The following is a 21,942-nucleotide window of genomic DNA, read 5'->3' on the forward strand; positions in this document are numbered from 1 at the left end:
ATGCCATATGTTCTTGTTGTTTCCTAGTGATCAGTGCCTCTTTTGAGGATGATCAGTAAGGATGTTTTGTTAATATTGTAGTGCTATATCTATCCATGCCTGTGTTTGAAATTATGGAGCATCCTAGCTTAAGTCAATCGAGCTCTACTTTTGCTATTTTGTGAATCTGGGCAGATTGTCAACTTGTTTGCAATTTTGCCGGTGATGTTGTAGTTGATCCGTGCATGCTATGCTATTGTTCTTGCCATGTCTAGCTTGCATTTTGTGCCTTCTTTATGGACGTATGCTTGTCTTACCATGAATTGCACCGTAGTGAGTGCATCGAGCTTGTAAACATGCCTACTTGAGTTATATTTCAGCATGTGTCAGTTTTCACTAAGTCTGAAAACTGATTATGTTTTTGCTATGTTCACATGCTTGCAATTGTATTTTCTGATCCCTTTTGGCTCAAGGTCACTAAGGGACTTTTGTTAAGCTCTTTGAGTAGCTTCATGCCATGCTTTACTTTTCCATGTTTAGGTCCTGTAGCATGTAGTTTTGTTGCTCCGAAGAGGGCTACCTGATCTGAAATTCCAGACAAGTGTTGATTTCACTAAGTCTGAAATCTGTTTGCCATATGCATTTTTACCATGCTTGTTTGAACCTGTTAATAGATGAATTGGCCGTATCTCAGTGCTAGACTTTTGTTAAGCATCTTGTGTGCATCCCTGCCATGTATTTTTTTTGTCTTGTTTGGGTGTTGTAGCTTGTTCATTTCGTTGCATTTAGATGCCTACTTGCTGTAAATCGTAGACCGGTGTCATTTTTGAATCGCTTGCCATTTCCAAACCATAACTCTGATTCCGGCGTTCTTTATATCGTTTTCAAGCGATTTCATCTCATATTTCTAGTGGCACACTTGGTTTTCCATTTTGAGGCCAGGTTCATGCATTCCCTGTCATATCTTGCATTTTGCATCTCGCATCGCATCCCGCATAGCATATCATCATTGCATCATATTGCTTGATCCTTGCACGTGGTTGATTGTATCCTTGTTGCTTGTTTGTCTTGTCTGGGTAGAGCCGGAAGACGAGTTCGCTAACGAGGAGCCCGTTGAGTTTGCTTTCGAGGATCCAGTCAACTCTGACAACTGTGCAGGCAAGATGATCACACCCTCGAAATCACTACTATCTTTGCTATGCTAGTTTGCTCGCTCTTTTGCTATGCCATTGCTATGATGCCTACCACTTGCTTTCAAGCCTCCCAAATTGCCATGTCAAACCTCTAACCCACCATTTCCTAGCAAACCGTTGATTGGCTATGTTACCGCTTCGCTCAGCCCCTCATATAGCGTTGCTAGTTGCAGATGAAGATTGGAGGCCGTTCCTTGTTGGAACATTTATTTACTTGTTGGGATATCATTATATTGCCATGTTATCTTAATGCATCTATATACTTGGTAAAGGGTGGAAGGCTCGGCCTCTCGCCTAGTGTTTTGTTCCACTCTTGCCGCCCTAGTTTCCGTCATATCATTATATTGCCATGTTATCTTAATGAGCTCGTAAACTGTAACACCCCGGATGTAACTTTCCCAATTTGTACTCCAATTCTTGCCGTTTCCGGCGCTAAGTTATATTTATTTCCTCGGGTTCGGGTTTTGTCTTTGTGTGTTGTTGTCGTTGTCATTCTTATCATATCATGTCATCATGTGCATTGCATTTGCATACGTGTTCGTCTCATGCATTCGAGCATTTTCCCCGTTGTCCGTTTTGCATTCCGGCGCTTCGTTCTCCTCCGGTGTCCATTTCTAGCTTTCTTTCGTGTGTGGGGATTAAACATTTTCGGATTGGACCGAGACTTGCCAAGCGGCCTTGGTTTACTACCGGTAGACCGCCTGTCAAGTTTCGTATCATTTGGACTTCGTTTGATACTCCAACGGTTAACCGAGGGACCGAAAAGGCCTCGTGTGTGTTGGAGCCCAACACCCCTCCAATTTGGCCCAAAACCCACCTAACTCTGCTCCATCATCTAGAGCGTTCGATCACAATCGCGTGGCCGAAAACCGCACCTCATTTGGACTCTCCTAGCTCCCTCTATGGCTATAAATAGATCCCCTCCTTTTTCGGATCTCCTTCCTCCTCGAAACCCTAAAAATCGCTCCCGCCGTCTCCGGACATGTCCGCCGTCCGCCGGACGTCTTTGCGCCGCCACCCGCAGCCAATGGGCGCCTGACACGTCACCACCGCCGTCGCCACTCCCGCCGGCCCGCCCAGGCCCGAGGCGGGCCCTCTCCCGCGCCATCCGGGCCGCCTCGCCGCCCGGCCGCTCGCCCGCTCCGCCGCCACCGCGCCGCTCCGCCGCCACTGCGCCGCGCCGCCACCACCAGCCGCCCTCGTCGCTCCGGCGACCCGCGCCGGTCGGAGCCGCCCCGGCAGCTGCCTCCCCGACCTCCTCCGGCGACGTCCCGCTCCGACCGTGAACAGTGCTCGCTGGAGTTTGCCTCGTTTTGCGTGCCACCAAACCCTAGATCCAGATCTGGGAGGTTTTTTTTCCTAAGTCCTTGAAATTTCAGTCCATGTGCACATGTTCGCGGCTCCGTAACTTTACATCCGTAGCTCTGATTCATGCATATAGCATATCAAAATGTTCATCTCAGAGAGTACATTATTTCATTCCATTGCATCATTTTCATATGATCTCATCTTGATGCCCGAAATGCTGTTAGAAGAGGGCTACTTGAGATTATTGTCAGATCTGCTACTCCGTTTAGCACTTTTGTCATTTTTACCATGATTATTGTGTGCATGCTATGCCCGTGAGTTCTACATATGTTTTGTTAAGGGTTTTGTCATCTTTCCAGAGGTGCAACCCATGTATTTTTGTGATGTGTGTGGTGAGTTGTGCAAGCTTGCAAAGTGGTGCACTTGCTAATTCAGTTTTCAGGGACTTAGCAATTTCACAGTCCTGGAGCTGTTTATCTCATGATGCCATATGTTCTTGTTGTTTCCTAGTGATCCGTGCCTATTTTGAGGATGATCAGTAAGGATGTTTTGTTAATCTTGTAGTGCTCTATCCATCCATGCCTTTGTTTGCAATTATGGAGCATCCTAGCTTGAGTCAATCGAGCTCTACTTTTGCTACTTTGTGAATCTGGGCAGATTGTCAACTTGTTTGCAATTTTGCCGGTGATGTTGTAGTTGATCCGTGCATGCTATGCTATTGTTCTTGCCATGTCTAGCTTGCATTTTGTGCCTTCTTGATGGATGTATGCTTGTCTTACCATGACTTGCACCGTAGTGAGTGCATCGAGCTTGTAAACATGCCTACTTGAGTTATATTTCAGCGTGTGTCAGTTTTCACTATGTCTGAAAACTGATTATGTTTTTGCTATGTTCACATGCTTGCAATTGTATTTTCTGATCCATTTTGGCTCAAGGTCACTAAGGGACTTTTGTTAAGCTCTTTGAGTAGCTTCATGCCATGCTTTACTTTGCCATGTTCAGGTCCTGTAGCATGTAGTTTTGTTGCTCCGAAGAGGGCTACCTGATCTGAAATTCCAGACAAGTGTTGATTTCACTAAGTCTGAGATCTGTTTGCCATTTGCATTTTTGCCATGCTTGTTTGAACCTATTAATGGATGAATTGGCCGTATCTCAGTGCTAGACTTTTGTTAAGCATCTTGTGTGCATCCCTGCCATGTATTTTGTTGTCATGTTTGGGTGTTGTAGCATCTTCATTTCGTTGCATTTAGATGCCTACTTGCTGTAAATCGCAGACCGGTGTCATTTTTGAATCACTTGCCATTTCCAAACCGTAACTCCGATTCCGGCGTTCTTTATATCGTTTTCAAGCGATTTCAGCTCATATTTCCAGTGGCACACTTGGTTTTCCATGTTGAGGCCAGGTTCATGCATTCCTTGTTATATCTTGCATTTTGCATCCCGCATCGCATCCCGCATAGCATATCATCATTGCATCATATTGCTTGATCCTTGCACGTGGTTGATTGTATCCTTGTTGCTTGTTTGTCTTGTCTGGGTAGAGCCGGGAGACGAGTTCCCTAACAAGGAGCCCGTTGAGTTTGCTTTCGAGGATCCAGTCAACTCTGACAACTGTGCAGGCAAGATGATCACACCCTCGAAATCACTACTATCTTTGCTATGCTAGTTTGCTCGCTCTTTTGCTATGCCATTGCTACGATGCCTACCACTTGCTTTCAAGCCTCCCAAATTGCCATGTCAAACCTCTAACCCACCATTTCCTAGCAAACCGTTGATTGGCTATGTTACCGCTTCGCTCAGCCCCTCATATAGCGTTGCTAGTTGCAGATGAAGATTGGAGGTCGTTCCTTGTTGGAACATTTATTTACTTGTTGGGATATCATTATATTGCCATGTTATCTTAATGCATCCATATACTTGGTAAAGGGTGGAAGGCTCGGCCTCTCGCCTAGTGTTTTGTTCCACTCTTGCCGCCCTAGTTTCCGTCATATCGGTGTTATGTTCCCGGATTTTGCGTTCCTTACGCAGTTGGGTTATAATGGGAACCCCTTGATAGTTCGCCTTGATTAAAGCTTTTCCAGCAATGCCCAACATTGGTCTTACCATTTGCCATCTACCCTTTTCTTTCCCTTGTGTTCTGCAGACTCAAGGGTCATCTTATTTTAACCCCCCGGGCCAGTGCTCCTCTGAGTATTGGTCCAAACTAGAGCCCCTTGCAGCGCCACCTCGGGGAAACTCGAGGGCTGGTTTTAGTTGTACGGATTGCTTATCTGAGTGTGCCCTGAGAAAGAGATATGTGCAGCTCCTATCGGGATTTGTCGGCACATTCGGGCGGTGTTGCTGGTGTTGTTTTAACCTGTCGAAGTGTCTCGAATTACCGAGATACCGAGTCTGATCGGAACATCTTGGGAGGAGGTCTATTCCTTCATTGACCATGAGAGCTTGTCATGGGCTAAGTTGGGACTCCCCTGCAGGGATTGAACTTTCAAAAGCCGTGCCCGCGGTTATGGGCAGATGGGAATTTGTTAATGTCTGGTTGTAGATAACTTGAACCTTAATTAATTAAAATGAATCAACTATGTGTGTTACCGTGATGGCCTCTTCTCGGCGGAGTCCGGGAAGTCGACACGGTGTTGGAGTAATGTTTGCGCAGGTTGCTTGCTAGTTTCTCGCTCGCGCTTTGCCTCCTCTTCTCGCTCTCTTTTGCGAATAAGTTAGCCACCATATTTGCTAGTCGCTTGCTGCAGCTCCACTTATGTTTACCTTGCCATACCTATAAGCCTAAATAGTCTTGATCGCGAGGGTGCGAGATTGCTGAGTCCCTGTGGCTCACAGATTACTATTACACCAGATGCAGGGCCTGATGATTCCGCTCCAGCAGACGCGTATGAGCTCAAGTGGGAGTTCGACGAAGACTCTCAATGCTACTATGTTTCCTTTCCCGATGATCAGTAGTGGTGCCCAGTTGGGGGTGATTGGGACCGTGTCGCATGTTGGGTTCTCTTTTATTTTGGCGCCGTAGTCGGGCCATGAGTGTTTGGATGATGTAATGTTATTTATGTACTTGATTGACGTGGCGAGTGTAAGCCAACTATGTTATCTCCCCTTTTATTATCATATTACATGGGATGTTGTGAAGATTGCCTAACTTGCGACATATGCCTTCAATGCGATTATGTCTCTAAGTCGTGCCTCGACACGTGGGAGCTATAGTCGCATCGAGGGTGTTACAAGTTGGTATCAGAGCAACCTCAGGCAAACTCGATGGGTCGAAATCACTAGTAGAAAACGGGCCATTAGCACCGGTTTGTAAGGGCCTTTAGTGCCGGTTATGGAACCGGCACTAACGTTTCGGCACTAAAGCCCCCCCCCCCTTTAGTACCGGTTCAGCACGAACCGGTGCTAAAGGGGAACCACGTGGCACGAGCCAGCTCCGGGGGCTGGGAGCCCTTTAGTACCGGTTGGTAACACCAACCGGTACTAAATGGTTGTGGGTTTTTGTTTTATTTTGTATTTTTCAATTAAATTTGTGTTATCAATTTAATTTAGGATTGTTTACGTTATAATGAGTTGTAGTCGTCATCATCATCATCATCATCGCATATTAATAAATAAATAAACTCTAGCTAGCTAAAAATCATCGTAGTCGTCTAATTACCACTATTTAATCATCATAGTCATTACCGCGCTAGCTATCTAATCATCATCAACGCTGGCTAGCTTAAAGAGGAAACATTCACTTTGTAACAGAAGCAAAGATATCATCAAGTTCAACATAATCGTCACCAAGATCGAAGTTCAGGACACGGACATGAGACAAGTACTAATTAAGAGCATGAACTAGTAGCTACTGATCCTGCTGCTCCCTCTCAGGTAGAATAGCATAGAACATGTATAGCTCTCCTGATTCATCATACTGGAGCATGCAGATGAATTTGTCTCCTAATCTTGGGTTGCGCTTCACCTTACTGCCCCCTAGTACTTCTCTGCGATCGTTAACAATTTTGCTCCAATCTTTCACTATTAAGCATTCTTCGCTTTCAGAAATCCTGAATGCACTCATGTGCAATGTAGGAAATCTTGGTCGTAAGCTAACCATTGACATGCGACCTTTTGTCTCGATCCACTGAGGCACAACTGTCATCGGAAGTCCCTGTTGAACAACATCGTATAGTAATTAATATACTAAGCAATGAAAGTTTAGCTTCAAAAATAATGTATGCAAAAGATGCACTAATTAAGGACAAATATTTAAAATCTTACCATCTTTTGATTATAGATGTGACCGTAGTTCAATACGATCACCATTGGTCGCACGTTTTGAGTACTAACATTTCTAAGTTTAGGAAAAAAAATTGTCTTGACAGTATTAAGATCCTCAAGCCATGAAACATAATGACTTATCTCCTCGCAGTTTAGTTGAGCCCCGGGGCAGTAGTAGGTCCTGTCTACCAAGCGCCGGACATGTTTGCTTGAACCGAAATAAGCTGACAATACAAATTAGTTGTCAACTATTTTTGAATAAACTGTATGAAAGACATAAACATATGCATGCATGGTTGAGAAAAACTCACCAAATGGTAGAACTGGAGGCGTTTGCACATCGACCCAGATGTCTATATTACCTTCAATATCATCTTCCGGACGAATATCAAAGGTGATAACCATATCAGGCTCAAATGCATAAGCCTTGCATAGTGCTTGCCAAGTTTTGCATTCAAAATGGGTGTATGTGTCTCCATTATATAATTTGACGTTGAAAGTATACCCATGCTCCGTCTTCAAGTAAACTCTCTTTACCTCCATATCATCTATAGCACTAAAACCTATCTTATCCAAGACAAAAATTCTTGCATGGCAGGGGATGCGCTAGTAGAATAGTGAAAATTTAAAATTATAAGTTGAAGCAAATGAAGCATAAGTTTTGCATTCAAATAATAATTGACAAAGTGACTTACTGTATCAACTTCGAATGTCTCATCCAGCTTGATGCTGAAGCGCCTACCATCAACAAGGAAATTTTGGTCGCACAGGCCGCGCTGGTCTTCACAGTGTTCGCACAAAATAAAATCTTTTTCGTCGTCAGATGACATTTCCTATGTTCATATAGGTGAAACATTAAACACCTATATCTAGCCAAATATATATTCATCTAACATTTGACATTAATATATCTAACTATATATTCAATTGACATTACTATATATTTAACTTTTCTATCTAATTCATCTATCATTCGACATTAATCTAACATTTATATAAACTCAAAATATATAAAAAATTAAATAAACAGAAAAACTCATTAACAAATAATATTTTAATTAGATCATCAAATCTCATATACCTAAATTTTCTTACTAAAATAAACTAGTTATATTAATTATTCAACTAGTTCTAATCTCATATACCTAAATTTTCTTACTAAAAATAAACTAGTATATTAATTATTCCACTAGTTTTAATCTCATATACCTAAATTTTCTTACTAAAAATAAACTAGTTATATTAATTATTCAACTAGTTCTAATCTCTAGTTCGACAATTTTTCTATCTAGCTAGCTAATTCATCTAACATTCGACATTAATCTAACATTCGATCATCTAATTAACTTTTCTAAAAAACAGAAAATAAGTAAAAAAAAATGTGTGTGTGTATGTGTGTGTGTATGCATGTGTGTGTATATATACGTATATGTGTGTACGTATGTGTGTATGTGTGTGTGTATGCGTGTGTGTGTGTGGTATGTGTGTGTGTGTGTGTGCGGCCCCGTAAGCCGCCGCCCCGTACGTACGAGCGGGGGCGTCGGCGTACGGGGCGGGGGCGCCAGTGTGTGTGTGTATGTGTGTGTATGTATGTGTGTGTATGTGTGTGCGCGAGCGAGAGAGAGACGTACGGCCGCGGCGATGGCGACGGACGGCGGCGGCGTTCGGGGCGGCAGCGCGAGACGACGACGACGATGGGCGGCGGCGGGGACAGCGACGATGACGACGGACGACGGGCGGCGACGACGGGATCAAGCGACGCGCGCGGCGGAGGTTGGAGACGAAGTGGGGATGAAACTGAAATTTTCGTCAGAGCTATATATATATATAGGATGGGCCTTTAGTACCGGTTGGTGGCTCCAACCGGTACTAAAGGCCTATTTTCGCCAGGCCAAGCGGCGGGAAACGAAGGCTTTTAGTACTGGTTGGAGCCACCAACCGGTACTAAAGGCCTTGCGCTGCCACCCCAAAGTTTAGTCCCACCTCGCCCGATGAAGGGCAGCCGCACTGGTTTATAAACCCAACCGTGGCTACCTCTTCGAACTCCTCTATATAGCAGGCTTCTGGCCTAATTAATTAGGGCACGCTGCCCTGTGGGTCTGCTGGCCCTTCTGGGCCTGCATTTGCGCACCCTAGGTCTGGTAGACCCACAGGGCAGTGTGCCAACAAATTTGCTATATAGTTTTTTCTTTTCTGCATTACTTATTTTCTTTTATTTATTTTTGAGTAGTTTTTATATAGTTTTTTCTTTTCTGCATTATTTATTTTCTTCTATTTATTTTTGAGTAATTTTTTGTATGGTTTTTTATTTTCTGCATTATTTATTTTTGTATAGTCCGAAACCCTGATACTCGGAAAGAGTTTGTCCAATTTGTACACGAAGTGCGTCCAATTTTTGCCGTGACCCTCTCTACTCTTTTGCGCATGCTATGCGGGTGATATAATGATACCATGCCAAGTTTCAACATTTTCAGGATTCATTTTGTAGTGATTTTCAATTTCACGGTCATTTAGCTCTCTAAACAATTAGGTAAATGACCGAAAAACAACAAATGATGTCAGAACATGTTGGAAATTAATGACGCCGCTTTAAATGCTGCATACTGAACACAAAAGAAGTCCGGAGTTTAAATAAGTTATTAAAAATAAAAAAGAGGTGCAATGCTGGTTAATTTGCTTCAAGCCATTCGGAATAGTGTAGACTGCACTGCACATAACTCAGTGCAATCTATGCTATTCCGCAAGGCTTGAAGCTAATCAACATGTAGGTGAGCATTGCAACTCTTCGTCATTGTCTGTGCACTCACGGCTTATAAACCGCTCATACTGCCTCTCTCTTGACGAAGATCACAAGATAGTTTGGTTAAATTGCATTACTTGTAAGTCCAGTTAACATGGATGCTTATGATGCAAGAGCAACAGCAAAAGTGAAAATTTGGCACAAATAGGTAGTTGTGTAACTAAAATAGGTAGGAGGAGAGATAGCTCTTATGTCACAAAAAAGAAGTTGTATCAAACCTTTTATGTCGGATCTAGAACAAACCAATCGGTATCGCCATCATACAGCCCAACCGTGGCTCGTGATGCATATATATGCATTTCAAATGCACGGTTGGACGTATGATGGCGAATCCGAATGATTTGTATTCAGTCGATGAACTGGTAGATGTATGCAGTCGATGAACTGGTAGATGTATGTAGTCGATGAACTGGTAGATGTATGCAGTCGATGAACTGGTAGATGTATATAGGGTCATCTGGCTCACAAAGTGATTGTGGTAGTTTCGATCCAACGACTCACATGAGCTAGGAAGAAACACACCCTTGATCCAACGACTCGCAAGAGCTAGAAAGAAACACACGATCCGTGTGATTCTTCTTGATTGGTGGGATGCACATTAGTACCCACTCCGGACTCCGAAACCCTGATACTCAGAAAGAGTTTGTCCAGTTTGTACACGAAGTGCGTCTAGTTTTTGTCGTTACCCTCTCTACTCTTTCGCGCATGCTATGCGGGTGATATAATGATACCATGCCAAGTTTCAACATTTTCAGGATTCATTTTGTAGTGATTTTCAATTTCACGGTCATTTAGCTCTCTAAACAATTAGGTAAATGACCGAAAAACAACAAATGATGTCAGAACATGTTGGAAATTGATGACGTCGCTTTAAATGATGCATACTGAACACAAAAGAAGTCCGGAGTTTAAATAAGTTATTTAAAATAAAAAAGAGGTGCAATGCTGGTTAATTTGCTTCAAGCCATTCGGAATAGTGTAGACTGCACTGCACATAGCTCAGTGCAATCTATGCTATTCCGCAAGGCTTGAAGCTAATTAACAAGTAGGTGAGCATTGCAACTCTTCGTCATTGTCTGTGCACTCACGGCTTATAAACCGCTCATACTGCCTCTCTCTTGGCGAGGTGGGACTAAAAACAGCTTGCCATAACCTCATTAGTACCGGTTCATGGTAAGAACCGGCACTAAATGGTGATGGTGGGGGCATAGCCTGACCGCAGGCTGATGCAGCCTCTTTAGTACCGGTTCGTGGCATGAACCGGTACTAAAGGTTCGCCACGAACCGGTACTATTGATCGCCGCCACGAACCGGCACTAATGTACACATAAGTGCCGGCTCTAATTCAAACCGGCACTAATGTTCTTCACGTTTGACCCTTTTTCTACTAGTGAATGATTCAAGAGTATAATCCGAGTATCGAGTATACTCCAGGCAAGGCCAATGTGATTGCTGACGCTTTGAGCAGAAAAGCTTACTGCAACAGTCTGATTCTCAAGCCTTATCAACCCGAGCTTTGTGAAGCTTTCCGCAAACTTAATCTGCAAGTTGTTCCTCAAGGTTTCCTTGCCAACCTTCAAGTCTCTCCTACCTTGGAAGACCAGATTCGCCAAGCCCAGCTTCTTGATGCTATGGTGAAAAAGGTGAAGATTGGGATTGCCAAGAGTCAGTCCAAGTACAAGTGCTACCGCCTTGATGACAAGGACACTCTCTTCTTCGAGGATCGTATTGTTGTACCCAAAGGTGACCTCCGTAAAGTGATCATGAACGAGGCTCACAATTCTCTCCTCTCCATCCACCCTGGGAGCACGAAGATGTATCAGGACCTCAAGCCAGCTTATTGGTGGACTCGAATGAAGCGCGAGATCGCTCAATTCGTGAATGAATGTGATGTCTGCAGAAGAGTGAAGGCAGAACACCAAAGGCCAGCTGGTCTCCTCCAACCTCTTGCCATTCCAGAATGGAAGTTTGACCACATTGAAATGGACTTCGTGACTGGTTTTCCAAAGTCCAAGCGTGGCAATGATGCTATATTCGTTGTCATCGACAAACTCACCAAAGTGGCTCACTTTCTGCCTATCAAAGAGTCGATCACTGCAGCTCAATTGGCGGAACTCTATACCTCTCGTATTGTCTCTCTGCACGGTATTCCTCAAGTGATCTCTTCAGACCGTGGCAGCATCTTTACCTCGAAGTTTTGGGATTCTTTTCAGAAGGCCATGGGCACGAACATCCGCTTCAGCACAGCTTTCCATCCTCAAACTAGCGGTCAAGTCGAGCGTGTCAACCAGATTCTTGAAGATATGCTCAGGGCTTGTGTGATCTCTTCCGGCATGAAGTGGGAGGATTGTCTTCCTTATGCTGAATTATCCTACAACAACAGTTTTCAAGCAAGTTCGGGCAAGGCCCCTTTTGAAATTCTGTATGGCAGGAAGTGCCGTACCCCTCTCAACTGGTCTGAAACCGGTGAACGTCAGCTTTTGGGTAATGAATTAACCACAGAGGCAGAAGAAATGTGCAAAGTCATTCGAGATAACCTCAAAGCAGCCCAATCCCGTCAGAAGAGCTACTATGATGGTAAGCACCGTGATTTGGCTTTCGAGATCCGAGATCATGTTTACCTCCGCGTCTCTCCCATGAAAGGTACTCGTCGCTTCGGTATCAAAGGGAAGCTTGCCCCCAGATACGTGGGACCTTTCAAGATTGTCAGCAAGAGAGGCGACCTCGTCTATCAACTCGAGCTTCCTTCAAACTTTGCAAATGTTCATGACGTGTTCCATGTCTCTCAGCTTCGAAAGTGCTTCAAGACTCCTGACCGCACCGTCAACTTTGAGGACATTGAGCTCCAAGAAGATCTCTCTTATCGTGAGCACCCAGTTGCTATTCTTGAAGAGACTGAACGCAAGACTCGCAACAAGTCAATCAAATTTCTCAAAGTCAAGTGGTCACACCATTCCGACCGTGAAGCTACCTGGGAACGCGAGGATCACCTCCGTTCTGAGTACCCGGCGTTCTTTCAGTTCTAGATCTCGGGACGAGATCCTTTCGTAGTGGTGGAGTGTTATAAGACCCCGGATGTAACTTTCCCAATTTGTACTCCAACTCTTGCTGTTTCCGGCGCTAAGTTATATTTATTTCCTCGGGTTCGGGTTTTGTCTCCATGTGTTGTTGCCATTGTCATGCTTATCATGTGCATTGCATTTGCATACGTGTTCGTCTCATGTATTCGAGCATTTTCCCCGTTGTCCGTTTTGCATTCCGGCGCTTCGTTCTCCTCTGGTGGCCATTTCTAGCTTTCTTTCGTGTGTGGGGATTAAACATTTCCGGATTGGACCGAGACTTGCCAAGCGGCCTTGGTTTACTACCGGTAGACCGCCTGTTAAGTTTCGTATCATTTGGACTTCGTTTGATACTCCAACGGTTAACCGAGGGACCGAAAAGGCCTCGTGTGTGTTACAGCCCAACACCCCTCCAATTTAGCCCAAAACCCACCTAACTCTGCTCCATCATCTAGAGCGTTCGATCATGATCGCGTGGCCGAAAACTGCACCTCATTTGGACTCTCCTAGCTCCCTCTATGGCTATAAATAGATCCCCTCCGTTTTCGGATCTCCTTCCTCCTCGAAACCCTAAAAATCGCTCCCGCCGTCTCCGGACATGTCCGCCGTTCGCCGGACGTCTTTGCGCCGCCACCCGCAGCCAATGGGCGCCTGACATGTCACCATCGCCGCCGCCACTCCCGCCGGCCCGCCCAGGCCCGAGGCGGGCCCTCTCCCGCGCCATCCGGGCCGCCTCGCCCGTCCGGCTGCGCCGCCTCGCCCGCCCGGCCGCTCACCCGCTCCGCCGCCGCCGCCGCCGTCACCACCAGCCGCCCTCGTCGCTCCGGCGACCCACGCCGGCCGGAGCCGCCCCGGCAGCCGCCTCCCCGACCTCCTCCGGCGACGTCCCGCTCCGGCCGTGAACAGTGCTCGCCGGAGTTTGCCTCATTTTGCGTGCCACCAAACCCTAGATCCAGATCTGGGAGGTTGTTTTTTTCAAGTCCTTGAAATTTCAGTCCATGTGCACATGTTCGCGGCTCTGTAACTTTGCATCCGTAGCTCCGATTCATGCATATAGCATATCAAAATGTTCATCTCAGAGAGTACATCATTTCGTTCCATTGCATCATTTTCATTTGAGCCCATCTTGATGCCGGAAATGCTGTTAGAAGAGGGCTACTTGAGATTATTGTCAGATCTGCTACTCCGTTTAGCACTTTTATCATTTTTACCATGATTATTGTGTGCATGCTATGCCCGTGAGTTCTACATATGTTTTGTTAAGGGTTTTGTCATCTTTCCAGAGGTGTAACCCATGTATTTTTGTGATGTGTGTGGTGAGTTGTGCAAGTTTGCAAAGTGGTGCACTTGCTAATTCTGTTTTCAGGGACTTGGCAATTTCACTAAGTCCTGGAGCTATTTATCTCATGATGCCATATGTTCTTGTTGTTTCCTAGTGATCCGTGCCTCTTTTGAGGATGATCAGTAAGGATGTTTTGTTAATATTGTAGTGCTCTATCCATCCATGCCTTTGTTTGCAATTATGGAGCACCCTAGCTGGAGTCAATAGAGCTCTACTTTTGCTACTTTGTGAATCTGGGTAGATTGTCAACTTGTTTGCAATTTTGCCGGTGATGTTGTAGTTGATCCGTGCATGCTATGATATTGTTCTTGCCATGTCTAGCTTGCATTTTGTGCCTTCTTGATGGATGTATGCGTGTCTTGCCATGACTTGCACCGTAGTGAGTGCATCGAGCTCGTAAACATGCCTACTTGAGTTATATTTCAGCATGTGTCAGTTTTCACTAAGTCTGAAAACTGATTATGTTTTTGCTATATTCACATGCTTGCAATTGTATTTTCTGATCCCTTTTGGCTCAAGGTCACTAAGGAACTTTTGTTAAGCTCTTTGAGTAGCTTCATGTCATGCTTTACTTTGCCATGTTCAGGTCCTGTAGCATGTAGTTTTGTTGCTCCGAAGAGGGCTAACTGATCTGAAATTCTAGACAAGTGTTGATTTCACTAAGTCTGAGATCTGTTTGCCATATGCATTTTTGCCATGCTTGTTTGAACCTGTTAATGGATGAATTGGCCGTATCTCAATGTTAGACTTTTGTTAAGAATCTTGTGTGCATCCCTGCCATGTATTTTGTTGTCATGTTTGGGTGCCGTAGCATGTTCATTTCGTTGCATTTAGATGCCTACTTGCTGTAAATCGCAGACCGGTGTCATTTTTGAATCGCTTGCCATTTCCAAACCGTAACTCCGATTCCGACGTTCTTTATATCGTTTTCAAGCGATTTCATCTCATCTTTCTAGTGGCACACTTGGTTTTCCAAGTTGACGCCAGGTTCATGCATTCCCTGTCATATCTTGCATTTTGCATCCCGCATCGCATCCCGCATAGCATATCATCATTGCATCATATTGCTTGATCCTTGCACGTGGTTGACTGTATCCTTGTTGCTTGTTGGTCTTGTCTGGGTAGAGCCGGGAGACGAGTTCTCTAACAAGGAGCCCGTTGAGTTTGCTTTCGAGGATCGCATGTTGGGTTCTCTTTTATTTTGGCGCCGTAGTCGGGCCATGAGTGTTTGGATGATGTAATGTTATTTATGTACTTGATTGACGTGGCGAGTGTAAGCCAACTATGTTATCTCCCCTTTTATTATCATATTACATGGGATGTTGTGAAGATTGCCTAACTTGCGACATATGCCTTCAATGCGATTATGTCTCTAAGTCGTGCCTCGACACGTGGGAGCTATAGTCGCATCGAGGGTGTTACAAGTTGGTATCAGAGCAACCTCAGGCAAACTCGATGGGTCAAAATCACTAGTACAAAACGGGCCATTAGCACCGGTTTGTAAGGGCCTTTAGTGCCGGTTATGGAACCGGCACTAACGTTTCGGCACTAAAGCCCCCCCCCCCCTTTAGTACCGGTTCAGCATGAACCGGTGTTAAAGGGGAACCACGTGGCACGAGCCAGCTCCGGGGGCTGGGGAGCCCTTTAGTACCGGTTGGTAACACCAACCGGTACTAAATGGTTGTGGGTTTTTGTTTTATTTTGTATTTTTCAATTAAATTTGTGTTATCAATTTAATTTAGGATTGTTTTACGTTATAATGAGTTGTAGTCGTCATCATCATCATCATAATCGCATATTAATAAATAAATAGACTCTAGCTAGCTAAAAATCATCGTAGTTGTCTAATTACCACTATTTAATCATCATAGTCATTACCGCGCTAGCTATCTAATCATCATCAACGCTGGCTAGCTTAAAGAGGAAACATTCACTTTGTAACAGAAGCAAAGATATCATCAAGTTCAACATAATCGTCACCAAGATCGAAGTTCAGGACACGGACATGAGACAAGTACTAATTAAGAGCATGAACTAGTAGCTACTGATCCTGCTGCTCCCTCTCAGGTAGAATAGCATAGAACATGTATAGCTCTCCTGATCCATCATACTGGAGCATGCAGATGAATTTGTCTCCTAATCTTGGGTTGTGCTTCACCTTACTGCCCCCTAGTACTTCTCTGCGATCGTTAACAATTTTGCTCCAATCTTTCACTATTAAGCATTCTTCGCTTTCAGAAATCCTGAATGCACTCATGTGCAATGTAGGAAATCTTGGTCGTAAGCTAACCATTGACATGCGACCTTTTGTCTCGATCCACTGAGGCACAACTGTCATCGGAAGTCCCTGTTGAACAACATCGTATAGTAATTAATATACTAAGCAATGAAAGTTTAGCTTCAAAAATAATGTATGCAAAAGATGCACTAATTAAGGACAAATATTTAAAATCTTACCATCTTTTGATTATAGATGTGACCGTAGTTTAATACGATCACCATTGGTCGCACGTTTTGAGTACTAACATTTCTAAGTTTAGAAAAAAAATTGTCTTGACAGTATTAAGATCCTCAAGCCATGAAACATAATGACTTATCTCCTCGCAGTTTAGTTGAGCCCCGGGGCAGTAGTAGGTCCTGTCTACCAAGCGTCGGACATGTTTGCTTGAACCGAAATAAGCTGACAATACAAATTAGTTGTCAACTATTTTTGAATAAACTGTATGAAAGACATAAACATATGCATGCATGGTTGAGAAAAACTCACCAAATGGTAGAATTGGAGGCATTTGCACATCGACCCAGATGTCTATATTACCTTCAATATCATCTTCCGGACGAATATCAAAGGTGATAACCATATCAGGCTCAAATGCATAAGCCTTGCATAGTGCTTGCCAAGTTTTGCATTCAAAATGGGTGTATGTGTCTCCATTATATAATTTGACGTTGAAAGTATACCCATGCTCCGTCTTCAAGTAAACTCTCTTTACCTCCATATCATCTATAGCACTAAAACCTATCTTATCCAAAACAAAAATTCTTGCATGGCAGGGGATGCGCTAGTAGAATAGTAAAAATTTAAAATTATAAGTTGAAGAAAATGAAGCATAAGTTTTGCATTCAAATAATAATTGACAAAGTGACTTACTGTATCAACTTCGAATGTCTCATCCAGCTTGATGCTGAAGCGCCTATCATTAATAAGGAAATTTTGGTCGCACAGGCCGCGCTGGTCTTCAGAGTGTTCGCACAAAATAAAATCTTTTTCGTCGTCAGATGACATTTTCTATGTTCATATAGGTGAAACATTAAGCACCTATGTCTAGCCAAATATATATTCATCTAACATTTGACATTAATATATCTAACTATATATTCAATTGACACTACTATATATTTAACTTTTCTATCTAATTCATCTAACATTCGACATTAATCTAACATTTATATAAACTCAAAATATATAAAAAAAATTAAATAAACAGAAAAACTCATTAACAAATAATATTTTAATTAGATCATCAAATCTCATATACCTAAATTTTCTTACTAAAATAAACTAGTTATATTAATTATTCAACTAGTTCTAATCTCATATACCTAAATTTTCTTACTAAAAATAAACTAGTATATTAATTATTCCACTAGTTTTAATCTCATATACCTAAATTTTCTTACTAAAAATAAACTAGTTATATTAATTATTCAACTAGTTCTAATCTCTAGTTCGACAATTTTTCTATCTAGCTAGCTAATTCATCTAATATTCAACATTAATCTAACATTCGATCATCTAATTAACTTTTCTAAAAAACAGAAAATAAGTAAAAAAAATGTGTGTGTGTATGTGTGTGTGTATGCATGTGTGTGTATATATACGTATATGTGTGTACGTATGTGTGTATGTGTGTGTGTATGCGTGTGTGTGTGGTATGTGTGTGTGTGTGTGTGCGGCCCCGTAAGCCGCCGCCCCGTACGTACGAGCGGGGGCGTCGGCGTACGGGGCGGGGGCGCCAGTGTGTGTGTGTATGTGTGTGTATGTATGTGTGTGTATGTGTGTGCGCGAGCGAGAGAGAGACGTACGGCCGCGGCGATGGCGACGGACGGCGGCGGCGTTCGGGGCGGCAGCGCGAGACGACGACGACGATGGGCGGCGGCGGGGACAGCGACGATGACGACGGACGACGGGCGGCGACGACGGGATCAAGCGGCGCGCGCGGCGGAGGTTGGAGACGAAGTGGGGATGAAACTGAAATTTTCGTCAGAGCTATATATATATATATATAGGATGGGCCTTTAGTACCGGTTGGTGGCTCCAACCGGTACTAAAGGCCTATTTTCGCCAGGCCAAGCGGCGGGAAACGAAGGCTTTTAGTACTGGTTGGAGCCACCAACCGGTACTAAAGGCCTTGCGCTGCCACCCCAAAGTTTAGTCCCACCTCGCCCGATGAAGGGCAGCCGCACTGGTTTATAAACCCAACCGTGGCTACCTCTTCGAACTCCTCTATATAGCAGGCTTCTGGCCTAATTAATTAGGGCACGCTGCCCTGTGGGTCTGCTGGCCCTTCTGGGCCTGCATTTGCGCATCCTAGGTCTGGTAGACCCACAGGGCAGTGTGCCAACAAATTTGCTATATAGTTTTTTCTTTTCTGCATTACTTATTTTCTTTTATTTATTTTTGAGTAGTTTTTATATAGTTTTTTCTTTTCTGCATTATTTATTTTCTTCTATTTATTTTTGAGTAATTTTTTTGTATGGTTTTTTATTTTCTGCATTATTTATTTTTGTATAGTCCGAAACCCTGATACTCGGAAAGAGTTTGTCCAATTTGTACACGAAGTGCGTCCAATTTTTGTCGTGACCCTCTCTACTCTTTTGCGCATGCTATGCGGGTGATATAATGATACCATGCCAAGTTTCAACATTTTCAGGATTCATTTTGTAGTGATTTTCAATTTCACGGTCATTTAGCTCTCTAAACAATTAGGTAAATGACCGAAAAACAACAAATGATGTCAGAACATGTTGGAAATTAATGACGCCGCTTTAAATGCTGCATACTGAACACAAAAGAAGTCCGGAGTTTAAATAAGTTATTAAAAATAAAAAAGAGGTGCAATGCTGGTTAATTTGCTTCAAGCCATTCGGAATAGTGTAGACTGCACTGCACATAACTCAGTGCAATCTATGCTATTCCGCAAGGCTTGAAGCTAATCAACATGTAGGTGAGCATTGCAACTCTTCGTCATTGTCTGTGCACTCACGGCTTATAAACCGCTCATACTGCCTCTCTCTTGACGAAGATCACAAGATAGTTTGGTTAAATTGCATTACTTGTAAGTCCAGTTAACATGGATGCTTATGATGCAAGAGCAACAGCAAAAGTGAAAATTTGGCACAAATAGGTAGTTGTGTAACTAAAATAGGTAGGAGGAGAGATAGCTCTTATGTCACAAAAAAGAAGTTGTATCAAACCTTTTATGTCGGATCTAGAACAAACCAATCGGTATCGCCATCATACAGCCCAACCGTGGCTCGTGATGCATATATATGCATATCAAATGCACGGTTGGACGTATGATGGCGAATCCGAATGATTTGTATTCAGTCGATGAACTGGTAGATGTATGCAGTCGATGAACTGGTAGATGTATGTAGTCGATGAACTGGTAGATGTATGCAGTCGATGAACTGGTAGATGTATATAGGGTCATCTGGCTCACAAAGTGATTGTGGTAGTTTCGATCCAACGACTCACATGAGCTAGGAAGAAACACACCCTTGATCCAACGACTCGCAAGAGCTATAAAGAAACACACGATCCGTGTGATTCTTCTTGATTGGTGGGATGCACATTAGTACCCACTCCGGACTCCGAAACCCTGATACTCGGAAAGAGTTTGTCCAGTTTGTACACGAAGTGCGTCCAGTTTTTGCCGTTACCCTCTCTACTCTTTCGCGCATGCTATGCGGGTGATATAATGATACCATGCCAAGTTTCAACATTTTCAGGATTCATTTTGTAGTGATTTTCAATTTCACGGTCATTTAGCTCTCTAAACAATTAGGTAAATGACCGAAAAACAACAAATGATGTCAGAACATGTTGGAAATTGATGACGTCGCTTTAAATGCTGCATACTGAACACAAAAGAAGTCCGGAGTTTAAATAAGTTATTTAAAATAAAAAAGAGGTGCAATGCTGGTTAATTTGCTTCAAGCCATTCGGAATAGTGTAGACTGCACTGCACATAGCTCAGTGCAATCTATGCTATTCCGCAAGGCTTGAAGCTAATCAACAAGTAGGTGAGCATTGCAACTCTTCGTCATTGTCTGTGCACTCACGGCTTATAAACCGCTCATACTGCCTCTCTCTTGGCGAGGTGGGACTAAAAACAGCTTGCCATAACCTCATTAGTACCGGTTCGTGGTAAGAACCGGCACTAAATGGTGATGGTGGGGGCATAGCCTGACCGCAGGCTGATGCAGCCTCTTTAGTACCGGTTCGTGGCATGAACCGGTACTAAAGGTTCGCCACGAATCGGTACTATTGATCGCCGCCACGAACCGGCACTAATGTACACATAAGTGCCGGCTCTAATTCAAACCGGCACTAATGTTCTTCACGTTTGACCCTTTTTCTACTAGTGAATGATTCAAGAGTATAATCCGAGTATCGAGTATACTCCAGGCAAGGCCAATGTGATTGCTGACGCTTTGAGCAGAAAAGCTTACTGCAACAGTCTGATTCTCAAGCCTTATCAACCCGAGCTTTGTGAAGCTTTCCGCAAACTTAATCTGCAAGTTGTTCCTCAAGGTTTCCTCGCCAACCTTCAAGTCTCTCCTACCTTGGAAGACCAGATTCGCCAAGCCCAGCTTCTTGATGCTATGGTGAAAAAGGTGAAGATTGGGATTGCCAAGAGTCAGTCCAAGTACAAGTGCTACCGCCTTGATGACAAGGACACTCTCTTCTTCGAGGATCGTATTGTTGTACCCAAAGGTGACGTCCGTAAAGTGATCATGAACGAGGCTCACAATTCTCTCCTCTCCATCCACCCTGGGAGCACGAAGATGTATCAGGACCTCAAGCCAGCTTATTGGTGGACTCGAATGAAGCGCGAGATCGCTCAATTCGTGAATGAATGTGATGTCTGCAGAAGAGTGAAGGCAGAACACCAAAGGCCAGCTGGTCTCCTCCAACCTCTTGCCATTCCAGAATGGAAGTTTGACCACATTGAAATGGACTTCGTGACTGGTTTTCCAAAGTCCAAGCGTGGCAATGATGCTATATTCGTTGTCATCGACAAACTCACCAAAGTGGCTCACTTTCTGCCTATCAAAGAGTCGATCACTGCAGCTCAATTGGCGGAACTCTATACCTCTCGTATTGTCTCTCTGCACGGTATTCCTCAAGTGATCTCTTCAGACCGTGGCAGCATCTTTACCTCGAAGTTTTGGGATTCTTTTCAGAAGGCCATGGGCACGAACATCCGCTTCAGCACAGCTTTCCATCCTCAAACTAGCGGTCAAGTCGAGCGTGTCAACCAGATTCTTGAAGATATGCTCAGGGCTTGTGTGATCTCTTCCGGCATGAAGTGGGAGGATTGTCTTCCTTATGCTGAATTATCCTACAACAACAGTTTTCAAGCAAGTTCGGGCAAGGCCCCTTTTGAAATTCTGTAGGGCAGGAAGTGCCGTACCCCTATCAACTGGTCTGAAACCGGTGAACGTCAGCTTTTGGGTAATGAATTAACCACAGAGGCAGAAGAAATGTGCAAAGTCATTCGAGATAACCTCAAAGCAGCCCAATCCCGTCAGAAGAGCTACTATGATGGTAAGCACCGTGATTTGGCTTTCGAGATCCGAGATCATGTTTACCTCCGCGTCTCTCCCATGAAAGGTACTCGTCGCTTCGGTATCAAAGGGAAGCTTGCCCCCAGATACGTGGGACCTTTCAAGATTGTCAGCAAGAGAGGCGACCTCGCCTATCAACTC

This window comes from Triticum aestivum, chromosome 1A (genome assembly GCF_018294505.1).
Source record: "Triticum aestivum cultivar Chinese Spring chromosome 1A, IWGSC CS RefSeq v2.1, whole genome shotgun sequence".
Lineage (NCBI taxonomy): Eukaryota > Viridiplantae > Streptophyta > Magnoliopsida > Poales > Poaceae > Triticum > Triticum aestivum.